Here is a 17359-nt window from a genome sequence, read left to right on the forward strand (position 1 = left end):
GTTTAGTCCTTTGCCAACCCCTTTGTTTCCACTGCTGCGACTTCCTTTGCTGCCCCCAACCATTCGACCGCTTCTTTTCTCATTCCATCTTTTGCTGGTAGCAGATTCTCGCTTTTCGGATGGCCTCATCCATGGTTCTAGGATTGTCGAATTCAATCCTCTCCCTTATATATGAAGGTAAGCTGCTCACAAACCTCTGAACCTTGGCTTTCTCCTCCTTGATGTAGGGTACGTAACGTAGCAGCGAGGTAAAACGGTTAATGAACTCATCCATGGTCTGCTGTCCCAGTCTTAAGTCATGAAATTCCCTTGCCTTTTCGTCATAGAAACGCTCAGTCAAGTATCTTTCTTTAAAGTACTTCTGAAACTTTTCCCATGTAATAGTTCGTTCGCTGACCCCCTTGACAATCTTGATTTCCTCCCACCACAAGGTTGCCTTACCTTGTAATTGGAAGATTGCCAATCTTGCCTTCAGATTATGATCGTACTCGTATAACTGGAAGTACTTATTCATATTGATCAACCAGGCTTCCGCAGCTTCCTCCTGTTCACCATCAAAATGGGGAGGCTTAATCTTTCGAAATTCTCCCTGCAGTTCCATTTTCTGACGTTTTGAAGTTTGCTGTTGAGGTGCATTATCAGAGTGGTTTTCCTTGTCGTCAGAGTGTTCAGGTTCCATTTGATAGTCTGGTTCTTCTGTTACCCTTTGCTGTTCTGCACTGGGGTTGGACAGGGGTGGGTTCTGCCTGTCTGACAGGCTCTTCAGAATCTTTTCCTGCTCAACTGTTAGGCGCGCGTTGTCTTCACGCAGCCGTGCCATCTCATTTTTCAGTTCCTGGACAGTTTCCAGGATTGCAAGGTTTGTACTCCGTGATTCTGCACCCAATTGCACCCACAGCTCTGCATTCTCTTGAGGGTGACTGCCAGGTTCTTGCATTTTGTCTTCTTTCTGGTTTAACTGCTGACTGTTGCAATTCTGAAAATCAGTTCAAGTAAACAGAACACAGTTAAGTACATTGTTAGCTTGCATGAGTTGCTTGGTGTACCCTTATGCATATTGGATATGTGCTGCCTGAGGCCACAGTGTTGAAACTGGGCTCTGATACCATGTTGTCACGACCATTTCCATACTTTTCCAAATATCCATAATTTAAAAAGGTAACTATCACCTTCCTAAACATAACAATGTAAATCTATAATCTGATAATTGCGCTTTACCCTTTCTTTACCATCATCAAACATATACATAAGCATAAAAGTCTTTAACCTATGCACAATTGTTCACGGCATGCATGTTTTGTTTAAAGTCAATGCCTTTATATTATATTTGACACAACGTTAACATAGCATAAGTATGGATCCACTCTATCATCTGACATACTAGCCGAGATATTTATCAAACGACAAAGCTAATGGTGTGGACTTGATGTCCCACCGCAGTACCGGATGACAGATCATCCTTACCATAAAGGCATCAGTACTTCCAGGGCAGGTGGCGTAACCTAGTTTCACCAGCCACATGATGCGTTGGTATTGCAGACTTTGGGCTTACCGCCACAGTCTCCCGCCTTACTTCGACGGTTCAGATCATGTTTGGTGATCGAAGGGTTAAGAATTGTTCCGGGTTTTGCTATGACTATTAAATGGATTCGTATTGGCATTTTGCTCATTTGCTGCCGCGGTCTTTGCGGACCTGGTGCAATGTTTCTCCTCCAGCTCGCATCTGAACACCTTTGTGTCTCCGGCCTGCAACACTCCAGGGTTCCTCTCCGCCCAGAACCAAATCCTCACAGGTGACTTCGGTTGATAGTCTTTGTTTGCATTTGAAGCATTGTAATTATGAGAAATTCCCTTACAGGTTCTTATGTTTTCCCTGACAAATTTCATGCAGCTGCAACCTACTATATTGTAGCAAGATCATGGCGTTCCTTCATCTGAGCCTACCTCCGGCACTACCCAGGTATGACACGGCATTTGGGGTTTGGTTTTGAATTTAGAGATTTAAGTTTCGGTCTTGAGCCACCATCTGTGACTTGGTGCAGTCCTTATTTTCCAGCTCGATTCTCTTAAATCCGTTGCCGGGTATTCCTTGTGGAAAGCCCCTACAGCGGCCTTCACTGCAATCGACGGGGTTCCTCTATTGAGAGGCTTAAGTTTATGAAACCGTCTCCAAGTTCTGTTATATATTTTTATGCTTTACTGTTTAGTTTCCGGCCGTTGCTGTAGACTTGGTGTCGTTACATGATTTCGGTCTTTGGTCCTTAAACTCAGAACTTGTATTATTATTTAGGGGCTTGACCCCCTTCGTCAAATGTATAGTTTCATTTAAGCTTATCAGTTCGCTGTTGGTACTGCTCGTATTTCGCAGATGTATGTAAATCCTAAGCCCTCGGGCATTTCTGTGTTTTAATGGAATATTTCTTTTTTATTCATCGCTGTTCAGTCAGAGATATGAGCGTGTATTCTGTTATTAACTGTCTTTTGGTCACATGCGGCCTCCGCCTCTGTGATTACTTGTGTAACTTGTCCATTCTTGATTCGCGACCCAGTGGTTCTAAGAGTTATAATATCTTTGCATGTTACGCCTCGGCGTCTGTTCACTGTCTGAATGCTTAGACCTTTCCCTATGGACAGGGCGGCCCTTTGGTATAATTATTATCTTTGCGACAGATTCATTACAGTCTCTTTGTTTTTAATATAAGGGTTTTACTTCTATGTTGCATGCACAGCCTTTCGGCCTTAGCAAGTTTAGTAATTAATTTCGCACGCTTACACAGGTTCCATTACGGTTAGTATATAGACATATACTCCAGCTCTGAGACTGATATACATATCTTTGTTGTTTACATGCATTTGTATCATCTATATTCCACTACTGTTGCATTTGTTATTATAATACATCGTTCTTTCACTTGTTTGCGATACACTGTGCGCAGTATAGTCTCATACCACAGATTTCTCTGTTAAAAAGATTTATGCAACGAATACAAAGATTCGATAGCGAATGCCTTGGTGAATATAGCGCATCTCTGTACTTTATATTCTCTCAATGACCAGAACTCTCTGCGTAGAGTTAATGAATAGGTATACACAGATAATTGTTTACTTCTGTTATTAACTATTTCATTTCTTTCACTATGGATCTGCTTCCATCCATAGTCGGGTTTGTTTCTTAATGTTCTTAGCCAAAGATCCCTCACAGATCTATAATCAAGTATCAGTCGTACGTTTCTGCTATATATTGATTTAGTTTCAAGGCCTGTTCTTTTGAATGTAAAAACTCTGTTAATAGAGCTAGGACGAGACTGTTACCTGTAACCAGTTCTCGGATTCAGGCTTCCTTAATCATATGCAGACTTATTTAATGACTTTGTACCATTTCACTTGATCTGGGTACTAAACCCGACTCTGTCTATTAAATGACAGTTTCTCCTCAAGTTTGCACAGATACATTACACTAACAGTATCTAGGAACAACAGTCCTTTTCTACTTAAAACACTGTAATTTTAATGCACATTCATTTTCTAACAGGGACTACCAGTTTGGAACCGTACCTGATTACCAATGTCAGGAATGGTTTTTCAAACAAAAGGTCACCTGAGCTTTAATTCTGCTCTCCTCCCAGCCATGAGACCCATCCTTCAGACGGAGTTCTCCCCCCGAGCCATCCTGCAGGCCTCCAGCCCTCAACAGGATTTGTGCACTCACGTGCCAGGTTATCTGGTCCTAACCAGACTTAACCCTCCTCTTCTGCACTTTTTCTCTTCTTGGAAAAAGATTGTCTATTCTCTCTGTCTGTCCTCACAGCACAGAATTCCCTCAGTCAGGACTTTCTCCTGTTTTGGAGGGTAGTTCCATCAGTTATCACAACTGATCATTTTCTTTAAGATTCACCTCTTAGAGGCTGCCAGCAATTTCAAGAAAGTATTTAAATTACTTTAATCAAAATAGTTTACCACAGTTTTGTTTAAAACATAACAACAACTGTATTAGTCTTTTACCATAGTAACTTTTCGAATTTACACAATCTGGGGTCATTACAATATATTTGTTTATTTTGAAGAAAATATTTGTAAATGGTTTTTTTGGAAAGAAATAATCATATCCAATCTTTGCATATTTTAGTAAAGAATAAGGTGTTATACTAAGTTTATTTTATTTTATTTTTATTTATTTTTTCTTTACAAAATTCCTTAATGAAAATCTAATTGGTTATTAATTACATATGCAATGCAATTGATAACTTGGAAAACGAAAGTTTGAGAGAATTTACAGATTTAAATTGGCAATGAATTGGATGGGCAGATTAGCACCACAAACCGGTTTGGCTTTGATATCAATCTAATAAATGGACACAGAAAGAAACCATAAAATAAAACACTCAAATATTTGAGTGACTACTCAGTAAATTGCTTTATTCCATGGCTTAAAATCACAAGATTAGAAATCACTAAAAATAAATATAATAATCTTTAACTCACACAAACATGGATCGCAATTGTTAAATTAATTTTCTAAAAATAACTCAACTTTTAACCAACTAGACTTGTTGATTTCAATTAACAAGATAGATTATTCTCTAACAAGAACCCGTGCAGTCTTCATATGCATTTCTCTCGCATTTCATCCACACTTATATTGAACAAACAGTATTCACACAATGTCCTCAGTATATCAGTAATATTACAAAAAACAATCAACAAACTTTGTTTCAAAATTTCACAAGAGAGGTCACTAGTTTGATCATTTTGGCTATTCTCTCGATCGGATTTAGGATTATTATCTTTTCACCTAAACTTTTTTGCCTTACCTTGGATTTTTTTCAAAATAGGTAAAAGTCTTTCATTTTTCTTTCCTAAGTATGTATTTCTTTCTAGCTATACTTATTTTTATTTTCTCACCCAACTTAACATTATTTTTATTTTTCACCATAACATTTCTTTCCACTTATTTTTCTCCCAAGAATTTTGGGAGAGTTTGGGAAGGTCACAACTATGATTTCTGTCACTTTCCTGTTTTGTGTCCACAACTTGGACTTAACCACTTTACAGACTTATTTTTATTTTCTCACCCAACTTAGCATTATTTTTATTTTTCACCATAACATTTCTCTCCACTTATTTTTCTCAGAAAATGCAAATAGAAAGATTCCATTATTGATTTGACAGAACCACAATCCCACCTTTACCTTTCCACTCCATTTTCAATCACTGCCCGGGAATCTTTACACAGCGGAGTTCCAACTCCAGGCGGAAGGAATCTCTGGCCACCGGATTTCTTTCCTCCATCGTCGGTGGAATGAAATCTTTAAGAACATCATTAAAAATAATTCAGGGTGGTGGTGGAGTGTAAGTGTTCTTGGTGAAATTTGTTTTCAAGTGTTTAAGGAAAAAAATTTGAAATAATGAAAAAATTTATTATAATTTAATTTAATTTAATTTTTATATAAATAGAAAAATATTAAAACTAGTATTTATATTTTAGAATGTAAAAAGCAGGTTTACTATCTTTGAAGTTACAACATACACTTGAAGTATGCAATCCTAAGGCTGACTAAAAATCAAGGACTGACTTAAAAATGCCACGTGGAATTTTCATGACCTCATCGAAATTTGTACAATGCAGCTTACAAATCTCTACAATATTAATTAAAAAAACCTCACAATAAATCTTTACAATGTGAGTAAGACAAACCTCACAATAATAACACCTTCCCAGTAAACATTTTTTATAATAAAATTTTGAATGCTTTATAAATTTCTTTTATTAATTTACTGAATTTTCAAGTCCGCCAGTAATATTGAGTAAAACCGAGCAAGATAAAGATAAAGAAAATGTAATGAGTCGTGCTGTGTACACTGAAAACGACCAAATAGGCCCGTAATGGCTGGTCCTCTGTATACTAAAATGACCAAATGGGCCTGTGATGACTGTATGAGCAAGATGGGAAAAAAATGAAATGAAGTGATTGATTATTTTTATTGTATTTTTGTTTGAAATGAAAATAAAATAAATATTTATATAACTGTTTATATTTAATTAAATATTTGAAAATGATTTTATTTTTAATGAAAGAAATTATTTTATTTTATTTTTGTATATTCTAGTAAAGAATAGAATGTTGTACAAAGTTTATTTTAAAGATTTTTATCTTTTTCCTTTTTAATCTCTTAATGAAAGAAGACATTGACTTGAAATAATTCATGAGAATATTTGTAAATAACTAATTATTAAGAATTACGATATATATTTTTTATGGGGTTTTGGATAGACTGGGGAATGCAATGTTAAGGCACTCTTTAATGTGAAGTCACTGTTCAATTCTAGGCCCCAATGAGGGTAATATATTGGATATATTGAAGATGTAGTAGTGCCAAGCTTACAAAAAAAATTATGATATACATCAAAACATAAGTGATTCAATATAGTTTAGAAATATAATTGATCTATGACATGATATGCAAATGGGCCCATGATGATTGTATGAGGCAAGCTAAAAAAATGAAATAGTTTAACATATGTACATCACTTTAATTATTTATTTATGAAAATAGAATAAATATTTATATAATTGAGATACCAAAAATAAAATTAGAGTAAATATTTATAAAATTGTTTATATTGAAAAAAATATTTGTAAATGGTTTTTTAAGAGGAAATAATCTTATCTTATCTTTGCATATTTTCGTAAAGAATGGAGTGTTGCACTAAGTTCATTTTATAGATTTTTGTGTTTCTTTTCAAAATTTCTTAATGAAAAATTGATTGATTACCACTTACATGTGTGCAAATAGTAACTTGAAAAGAAAATTAAGTAGAATAAGATCATCTTCCTATGGAACTAATCCATGAGAATACTTTTAAATGACCAACTGTTATGGATTATGATATGCATCAAAGCATAATTAAATATAGTTTATAAAGATAATTGATATATGACAAGATATGCATCAAAGCATAATTAAATATAGTTTATAAAGATAATTGATATATGACATGATATACAAATGGGTGAGTAATGATTCTATAGGCAAGATAGAAAAATGAAATGGTTGAACCTGTGCATGTTACATTTATTGTTTTTGAAATGAAAATAGAATAAATATTTTTATAATTAGCATACAGAAAATAAAATAGAATAAATATTTACATAACTTTTTATATTGAACAAAATATCTGTAAATGAATTTATTTTTTTTGGGAAAGGAAATAATGTTATCTCATCTTTGCATATTTTAGATAATTGTTAAGGATTATGAGATGCATCAAAACATAAGTGAATATAGTATAGAAATACAATCGTTATATGCAATGATATGCATATGGGCTTGTCATCACTATATGAGGCCGAATAAAAAATAAAATGAAATAGTTGAACCTATCCAAGTTAGTTTTATGGTTTGTGAAATGAAAATAGAATAAATATTTATATTATTGAGATATGGAAATGAAAATAGAATAAATATTTATATAATTGTTTGTTTTGAACAAAATAACTATAAAATGATTTCTTTGGGGGAAATGAAATAATCTTATCCTATCTTTACATATTTTAGTAGAGAATAGGGTGTTTTACTAAGTTCATTTTAAATATTTTTATCCCTCTTTTCAAAATTCCTTGATAGAAAGTTGATTGATTACTAATTACACATATAATTGATAACATGAAAAGTAACTCACTTGGAATAAGATCATATTCCTCTCAAACTACTCCATCAGAATATTTGTAAATGACCAACTATTAAGAATTATGATATGGGCCTGTGATGATTGTATGAGACTAGATTAAAAAATAAATAAATGAAATGGATAAACCTACTTTAAGTTTATTTTTTGTAAAATGAAAAATAGAATAAATAGTTTTATTGAGATATTTTTAACTTTACTTTCTAGTAAGGGAATATTTTTTTTTTTGCTAATGCAAGAGTCGTACCTTCAAATCATTAATAAAGTACAAAATATACAACAATCCACAGGGAGTTGAGGACCAAGAAGGAGACCCCCAAAATTGACAGTGATCGAGCCCAAGGCTAAATCCACCACCTGGAAAACCCTACATCTAAATTCTTTTTTTAAAAGTCAAAAAACGAAGAAGAAGTCTGCAACGAAGCCAAAATAACAAGCCTTCCACCTGAGACCAAAACCTCCCGACAAGAAGAGGAGCATTAACTTTAACTGCTAACTCCCAAACATGCCGCCTTAAAAGTCACTGTTGTTGAAGAACCCACCAACCCAATCCAACGGCAGAGGACTAACACGCCCAATAGAAAGGTGGAAACTTACTTGCCAATCTGTCCAACTTGCACGATTAATCGAAGCTGTCGATCTGCCTCACTTGATCCAATGGCAGAGGTTCATATCGCGGCGGCCAAAATGATGAACTTTAGCTTGTGATGAGGGCGGTATTTTGGCCAACCCCACTGCCACGTGTAACCTGCTGTAAGAGATCGCTTCCAAAATGGAAATACCACTTACCGCTAGCGAGGCCCACGATCACCAAAAAACAGCCCCGAACCTAGTATAATGTTCACGGGTGGATAACCCATGGTAATACGGCCACCAAATTCTCCTGTGGACCCACCAACTGGCACGATCCATACGCATTGTTAATCCTCTATGCGAAATCCTACGGTTGAGGAACATATCGCTCCAATCAACATCGTTGAACATTAGCATGCAATCAGAGTGGTATTTTCTTCGGCCCCTCTGCCATGTGGTGTTCACTGAATGGGATCGCTGCAAAATAGGGAAAACTGCTTCCCACTCACGAGGCTTGTGAACATCCCCAAACTGCCCAAGCCGTGGTATTCCGAACAAAGGCGAAAGAGTCAGGGTTTTGGGGACGCCATGGGGTCTCAGCCTCCAATTGCCCTCGTTTTCTGTTTTACCTGTGCTAATGTGAGGGGAGGCATCCGCCAACCTGTCTGAAACCCAGAGAAATAAAACTCCCACTTTACCACCACTAATGATCTGTTTGATCGAATTGCTCCAAATAGCAAAGGTCTTCCGATCAACATCATGCACAAGCATAACAGTCGCTGGATAATCAAACATGTACACTCTGCTGATCATGACGTTTCTGAGTCATCTATGTTCTCCTCCATGGCCCTACTTCGAAACACCAACCAATCTTCCTTAGCCTGATCATGGCATTTCGCTTTTAACCTATTCATAGGGATATCTTGCCATTTCATTGCAAACCTATTTTCTGTGTAGTTCACTCCTTGATTGGCCAGAAGATCCACCAGTTTATTGGCTAATCTACGTACATGTTTAAAATTAACTGTGCGGAGACTCAGAAGGTAGTTGTGGATCCATTGAAAGATCTGAATTAGCCTCCAGTTCCTTGAGGCCTTTTCTGGTGCCGTACCCCAACTGATTCTCTTGACCGAGTTAATGATTAACTCGGAATCAGCTTCCACAATCACATTGTGTCGATTATCCTGAATCATGAATTCTAAACAATGCTCCATAGCCATAACTTCTACCATGTTATTGGTGGCCCTCCCAAGGTGACCATGGAAAATGAACTGAATATCCCCTCTTTCATCTCTTAAAACCCCTCCATGACCAACAGTACCCGGGTTCCCCTTTGAGGCTCCATCAATATTAAATTTTACAAAACCCTTGGGGGGTGGGTGCCAAAAATCAAGCTCAGAGTCTCTAATGAGAGTCTTCCTTTCCAAGCCCTAAGGAACGAGACCCTGCAACCCTAGCTGCCAGAGAATCCTCAAATCTGGAGCCGAAGGTGGATTCTTAGGGAGATTTCGGACTATAGTACCCACAGTCTCCTGAAGCTGTTTTAAGATCTGATCCAAAAGGTGAAGGGCTGGTTTTTTTACGTCCTTGAAGGTTTTATTTTTCCTTTCTTTCCAAATATTCCAGATAATGAAGCTTGGCGTAAGAGCCCAAGCTGAATCTAGGACTTCATTATTCGAAAAATTACTTCTCCACTTGTTAAGGGTATTGATGATGCTTTCTTTATCTCTATCTGGCTGTTGGAAAATGGTGGCAAAAGAATCCCATAACCTGGAGGTAAAGGTGCAATTGTTGAGGAGGTGCTCCATAATTTCTTCTTGAGCTTCACAAAGTTGGCATCTGGAGGGCCCCAAAACTCCCCTCTTCCGGATGTTGTCCCAAGTCAAAATCTTCCTATGTTGGACCAGCCACATGAAAAGTTTAATTTTCATCCAACCTTGATGCCTCCAAAGTCTTTGCCACACTGCGTTCTGAGCTTGGGAGGCCAAGCCAAGGAGAATAAGTTTAGCTTCCTTGAGATTAAAGGTACCCTCGTTGTTGTTGCCCCATCTCAATTGGTCATTCCCTTCTGACACTAAAATTTTCCTTCGATCTAACTCTTGCACTAGCATCTCAGCTCTATATTTTAAGGGTTTGTCATTCGTAAAATCAAATCTGCTCCATTTTCTCCATTTCCCTGTACTGTTGGTTTGATCCCAGAAATCCTTAACCTTGTATAATCCTTTAGCATCAGTCTCTACCTTAAGATCCTTCAATTCCTCTGTCAAAAGAATGGGTTCTTGTTGCCATCTATCTTCCCAAAACATAGCTAAGTTTCTCTCTCTTATTTCCCAGATGCCATTGTCCTGGACAAGTCTTCTATTATCCCAGGCCTTGTTCCAAATGTGAGATCCCTTAATATTTCCATCCATTCTAATATGGTCATTACTGTGCCATGAGCTGGCGTATTTTTCTTTCCAAATTATAGCCCACTAAGCCTTTGGTTCTTTTATCCAGTGCCACCATAATTTAGCCCCTAAAGCTTTGGTTAAAATTTCAGAATCATCCAAGCCAAGACTGGGTTTGCAGATTTTTTCCCAAGCTACCAAGGCCCATTTCTTCTTTTCTTCCCCCTTGCCACAGAGAAAATATCTCTATATGTTTTTGAATAGCTGCAAGACTCCTTTAGGCACCGGGAGAGTAGAAAGCATGAAAACTGGGATTGATTGTAGAACAACCTTCGTGAGCACCAACCTGCCAGCCAAGTTTAAGGTCCTCATAGTCCATTTCCTAATTTTGTCTTGCAATTTATTAATGACCGGCTCCTAGATGCTTTTTTGTAATGGCTTAGTATTAAGAGGAACCCCCAAATATTTTGAGAGGTCCCTTTGAAAGCCCAAAATTTTAGCAATGTTTCTCTGAATGGAAATATTAGTATTGAAGAAAAAAATCTTAGATTTGGATAGATTAACCTCCATACCTGAAGCCTTGACAAAGTCATTTAGAATTTGTTTGTATGCTAGAGCTTCTTTGACTGTGGGTATTCCTACAGCATGGTGTCATCCACAAACTATTGATGTGTCCAAGCCTGTCCCCTATTAGAAAGTTTGAGACCTTTGATCTTACCAGCTTCTTTAGCATGCTTGATAGACTTGCCCAATTCTTCCATCATGAGGATGAAGAGAAAGGGAGAGATTGGGTCCCCTTGTCTGAGGCCTCTAGAAGGAAGAAAAGATTCAAATGAAGAGCCATTGACCAGAATTGAGAAGATGGAGGAAGTGAACAGGGCCAAGACCCATCTCACCCAGTTGTGATCAAATTTTCCAATTCAGTTTGTCATAGGCCTTGGCTATGTCTAATTGCATGATCATACCAGCCTTTCTATTGCTAGTCAGAGAGTGAACCACCTCATGAGCTTGAATAATATTATTAAGAATTTACCTTCCTTCCACATGCCTAAATTGTTCCATAGAAACTAGGGTAGGAAGGAGAGGTTTGAGTCTGTTGGACACCACTTTTGAGATAATCTTGTAAACAACATTGCATAAAGCTATTGGTCTAAACTTGTCAGGAGTTTGGGTTGCCTCCTGTTTAGGAATCAGGGTAATGAAGGAGGTATTCAGAGCTTTCAAAATAGTTCTATTCATTCTAGAATCTTCTACAACTTGCAGAATATCCTGTTTTACAATATTCTAGCAAGCCTTGAAGAAATCAACATTGAACCCATCTGGGCCAGGTGCTTTGCCATTCTGGATTTCCTTGAGCACTTCACTAACCTCTTCTTTGGTTACTGGCTTGTTAAGGTTGAAATTGTCTTCTCTGGACACCAGCCTAGGAATATGCTTGGTGAAATACCTGATGGAGTTCTCTCTGTCATGACAGGTTTCCTTGGCTATATCACAAAAGTGCTTAACAAGAACTGCTTCTATCTCTACATGAGAGTTGTGTTGATTACCTTCCTCATCCTTGATAAGAGAGATTCTATTGTATGCTCTGTTAGCCATAGTGGATCTGTGGAAAAATCTGGTATTGTGTTCTCCTTCTTTGAGCCATTGAACCCTAGATTTTTGCCTCCAAAATATTTCCTCCTGTTTCCATAAATTCTCCCATTTGTGATTAAATTTGGTGGCATGATCATTTCAGGCTTCATCGAAGCCATCTGTGATAAGGGCTTGGTTGAGATCCTGCATTTTTCCCTCCACAACTTTTTTAGCCTCAAAAATATTGCCAAATTCGTTCTTATTCCAATCTTTGAGCTGGAGTTTGATATGTTTTAGTCTTTTCTGAAGAAGGAACATCCTTGTGCCCTGGATGTTCAAATCCTCTGACCACCACTTGGCTATGTTGTTGATGAAATCTGGATGGGAAAGCCAGATGTTTTCAAATCTAAAAGGTCTGTTCCGGGGAGTACCAATACTCTACACCTCCAGATGAACTAGCCAGTGATCAGAGCCTCCAAAGGGGAGAATTCTTGCTGATATTTCTTTGTCATTGAGCATAAGGTCTTCTGAAATCACGAATCTATCTAATTTTGAAGCCACCTGAGACTCTCCTCCTCTTTTGTTGTTCCAGGTAAATATGCCATTACCCGTTACAATATCCACTAACCTCATAGTATCTATAAAAGTCTGAAACTTCAGAGAGTCTTTGTTTAGAACTCTGGTTCCACCCTTTTTCTCCAAAAGTGATTTGATCATGTTGAAATCACCTCCCAAAATCCAAGGAATGTTTGAATGTCTATCTCTGAGGCTCTCCAGAGAATCTAGAAATTTGAGTTTTCCCTCCAGTCTTTGGGGGCCGTAAACATTTGTAACCAGGTAGGTTTCCTTATCTCCTACAGGTTGTATGACCACTGATAAATATTCTCTAGATGCCTCAGCATCTAAGATGTCTATTTTTTTTGGATTCCAAAGGGTGATTATACCTCCTGCTGTATTTTCTGCTTTGACTTCCAGAAACTCATAACAGTTGAGCCATTTGCTATGAATTTCTTTTATTTTTTGTATGGAACATTTAGTTTCCTGGATGAAGATCACATCCGGTGCTGTTTGTTTCATTCTATGACTAATCAGTCTCTGTTTTCTTTTACTGCCAAGTCCTCTAATATTCCAAGAAGTAAACTTCATTATTAAAGATTGGTAAAAGAGTAGCTAGTTAGGTCTTTCATCTTACCTAAGTCTATCATTAGCTTTCCACATTCCATCAATAGCTCCTTTTGCCTTTTCCTACCTCTGGTAAGGAAATATTCTTATTTTAACTTTTCATTTAGCAAATAATTTTAGTAAAGAAAGAGGTGTTGTATTAAGTTCATTTTAAACATTTTTATCTTTCTTTTCAAAATTCCTTAATGGAAGGTTGATTGACCGCCAATTACATATGCAATTGGTAAGTTGAAAAGAGATGACTTAGGATGACTTAGGTAAGATCATCTTCCTATTAAACTAATCCTTGAGAATATTTACAAGTGCCCTAAGTGTGAAGGATTATCATATTCATAAAAAAATAACTAAATATAATTTTGAAAGACAATAAATGTATGGCATGATATGCAAATAAGCCCATGATGATTGTATGAAGAGAGATAAAAAAATGAAATGGTTGAAACTATTTATATAACATTTATGGTTTGTGAAATGAACATAGAATAAATATTTATGCAATTGAAATATAGAAATGAAAATAGAGTAAATATTTATATAATAATCTATATTGAACAAAATATTTGTGCAAAAAAAAAATTAGGAAAAAAAATGATTCTTCTCATATTTTAGTAAAGAATGAGTTGTACTAAATTCCTTTTAAATATTTTTATCTTTCCTTTCAAAATTTCTTAATAGATGACTCATTCATTACCAATTACATATGCAGATGATAATATGAAAAGACACTAACATCAAATAATATTATCTTCCTATCAAACTCATCTATGAGAATATTTATAAATGACCAACTGCTAAGGATTAAGATATACATCAAAATGGAATGGTTAGAAACACACTTGATGTATGACATGATATGAAAATGGGCCCTGACAATTGTATGAGGCCAAATTGAAAAAATGAAATGCTTGAATCTATATACTTTACTTTTATTTTTTATGAAATAAACCTAGAATAAATATTTATATAATCTAGATACGGAAATGAAATATATATATATATAATTAATTAATTAATTAATTAATTAATTGTTTCTTTTGAATAAAATATTTGTAAATGGTTTTTCGGGAGAAAAATAGTCATATCCTATCTTTGCATATTTTAGTAAAAAATAAGGTGTTGTACTGAGTTCACTTTATTTTTATTTTTTTTTCCTTTTACAAAATTCCTTAATGAAAATCTAATTGGTTATTAACCAGTTATGCAATTGGTAACTTGGAAAATGAAAGTTTGAGACAATTTACGGATTTAAATTGGCAATGAATTGGACGAGCCGATGAGCACCACAAACCCGTTTTGTCGGACGTAGCGGTGAAAAGATTCCACTCCATTTTCAATCACTGCCAGTGAATCTCTACACAGGGAGAGTTCCAACTCCGGGCTGAAGGAATCTCCGGCCACCGGAGTTCTTTCATCCATCGTTGGCGGCCTTAAAGCGGTGAAAAGATTCCACTCCATTTTCAATCACTGCCAGTGAATCTCTACACAGAGAGAGTTCCAACTCCGGGCTGAAGTAATCTCCGGCCACCGGAGTTCTTTCATCCATCGTTGGCGGCCTGAAATCTTTAAGATAGACCATGAATAAAAATAATTCAGGGTGTTCGTGTGACTGTGACGGGTGGAATTTGTTTCTTAAATAGCTTAATTTTTAACTCAAATAATGAAAAATTTTATCATAACTCAAATCAGTTGTTATATAAATAAAAAAATATTATATAATGGAAATTAAAAAATGAAAATAGAGTAAATATTTTAAATAAATTTTTTTAGTAGAAATCACATGAGAGAATTTTTTGACCTATGCAGTTCGAATCAACAAGTGTAGTTCATTATCAGAACCATATTTAACAAAATATTTATATAATTGTTTATATTTAACAAAATATTTGGAAATGATTTTATCTTTCCATGAAAAGGAAATAATTTTATCTTATTTTTACATATTTTAGTAAAGAATGGAATGTTGTACTAAGTTCATTTTAAAGATTTTTTTTTTGTCTATTGTTTTCTGAATGAAATAAGATATTGACTTATTTATAACATCATTTTCCTATTAAAAGAATCTATAAGAATATTTGTAAATGACCAATTATTAAGAATTATGATATACATCAAAATATAAGTGATTATAGTTTAGAAATATAATTGATGTATGACATGATATGCAAGTTAGCCTGATGATTGTATAAGGCAACATAAAAAAAAAAATGAAATGGTTTAAACTATGTACATTACTTTTATTATTTGTGAAATGAAATTAGAATAAATATTTATATAATTGAGATACCAAAATGAAATTAAAGTAAATATTTATATAATTATTTATATTGGAAAAATATTTTTTGTGGAGAGGAAATAACCTTATCTTATTTTTGCATATTTTAATAAAGAATAGATTATTGTCCTAAGTTCATTTTATAGATTTTTGTTTTTCTTCTCAAAATTTACCCAATCACTGCTCTAAAATAGCCATGCAACTAGTCGTCAAAGTTTTTGGTTCATAATGTGAAGTGGTGTTGAGTCTTTGGCAGTCGTCGTCATAGATTTTTGGGTCATGGGGTATATTGTCAAAGTAAAGATTTGTTGAAGGTTTCATTTGAAAATCAACTACAGTGAAGGGTATGTTGTTCAAAGCAGCATGGTTTTTTTTTATACTACACTTCTTTTCTTCTTTTAATATTCTTCATTTTCTATATCCTCGTATTATAGCTTTTAATCTTACCTATTCCCTCATCCCTCATCCCATACAGCTGTTGTATTTTCTATCTTACTCTAAGCCTAATCCCAATTAAAAACCTCCATAGCGCATCATGTATGAATACTACCCATTTACCTTAAGTCTCAATCCTCTCTATTCCCTAATGGTCATAATTTCAAATTACATTCGCATGCCTCACACTCACTGTGGGAATCTGTTGCGCAAGCCTTGTTTTCTCTTCTCAAGTGTTGCAAAAATACTCTGTTTTAGTCACCATTTTGCAGAATGGTTTACGACTCCATGGAAGAGAAGATTGGGTAACTAAAAAAGGTTTTTCTCATGAACTAGCCAAATAACAATAACCTCTTCCTGTTTTTTCAGAAGTGTAACAAATCAAGACTTTAGAATGCATATTCAAAGATCTTTTTTTGCAATAAGTAAATTTCATGTTTTATTGTCAAAATATCTCCATAACAAAAAAAACTTCCAAACATGGTTGATAAATAACCACCCATTCACGTAAAAGGATTTAATTTAAAATTTTACATGGTTAAGCTTGATAACTTGAAGACATCTCAAAGCTGCACGACCTTGGATATTAACATTATTAAACCTCCTATGCTCAATGATTACAAAGTGTGGATCAAGGTTCCACTCGACACAACCACTACAATTCTTAGTGGACAGTGGCTTATTCAAAATTGATGGGTTTACAAACCCTTAAGTGCAGATTCTACAGACTACAATAAACAACAATGTGGCTCTATAAGATCCAATAGTAGAGCAGTAAATAGTTGCTTCATGTGGCTCTATAAGATCCAATAGTAGAGCAGTAAATAGTTTCTTCAACATTGTGATGTCCCCAGATATGCTATAAATATTTTATTTTACCATAGTAAGAAAGATATACTATAAATATTTTATTTTACCACAATAAGAAACAAACTGGATAATTATGGTTGTTATTGTTTAAGTTAAACAATGTTGTTAACTTTGAAATAGAAAATGTTTTGAATATAGCAGACTTTGTAACTTCTCAGGAGGGGAAGTTGGAAAAAGGCAGTTGCCTGAAAAACCCTAACTACCTCCCCTAACTATGTTATGCTCCAAAAGAAAAGGAGTGGATGGGAGGAAAAAATTGTGCTGAGAGGTCAGACGTGAAAAAGGGGAATAGATGCTAAGTCCGGCGATGACCAGATAGCATAAGCACTGTGTGTGAAAAGAATTGCAGAAAACAAAGGTCTTGCGAGTAAGCTTGGGGGG

This window comes from Pinus tabuliformis, chromosome 7 (genome assembly GCF_031772625.1).
Source record: "Pinus tabuliformis cultivar Carrire ecotype Pingquan chromosome 7, CPIR1, whole genome shotgun sequence".
NCBI lineage: Eukaryota > Viridiplantae > Streptophyta > Pinopsida > Pinales > Pinaceae > Pinus > Pinus tabuliformis.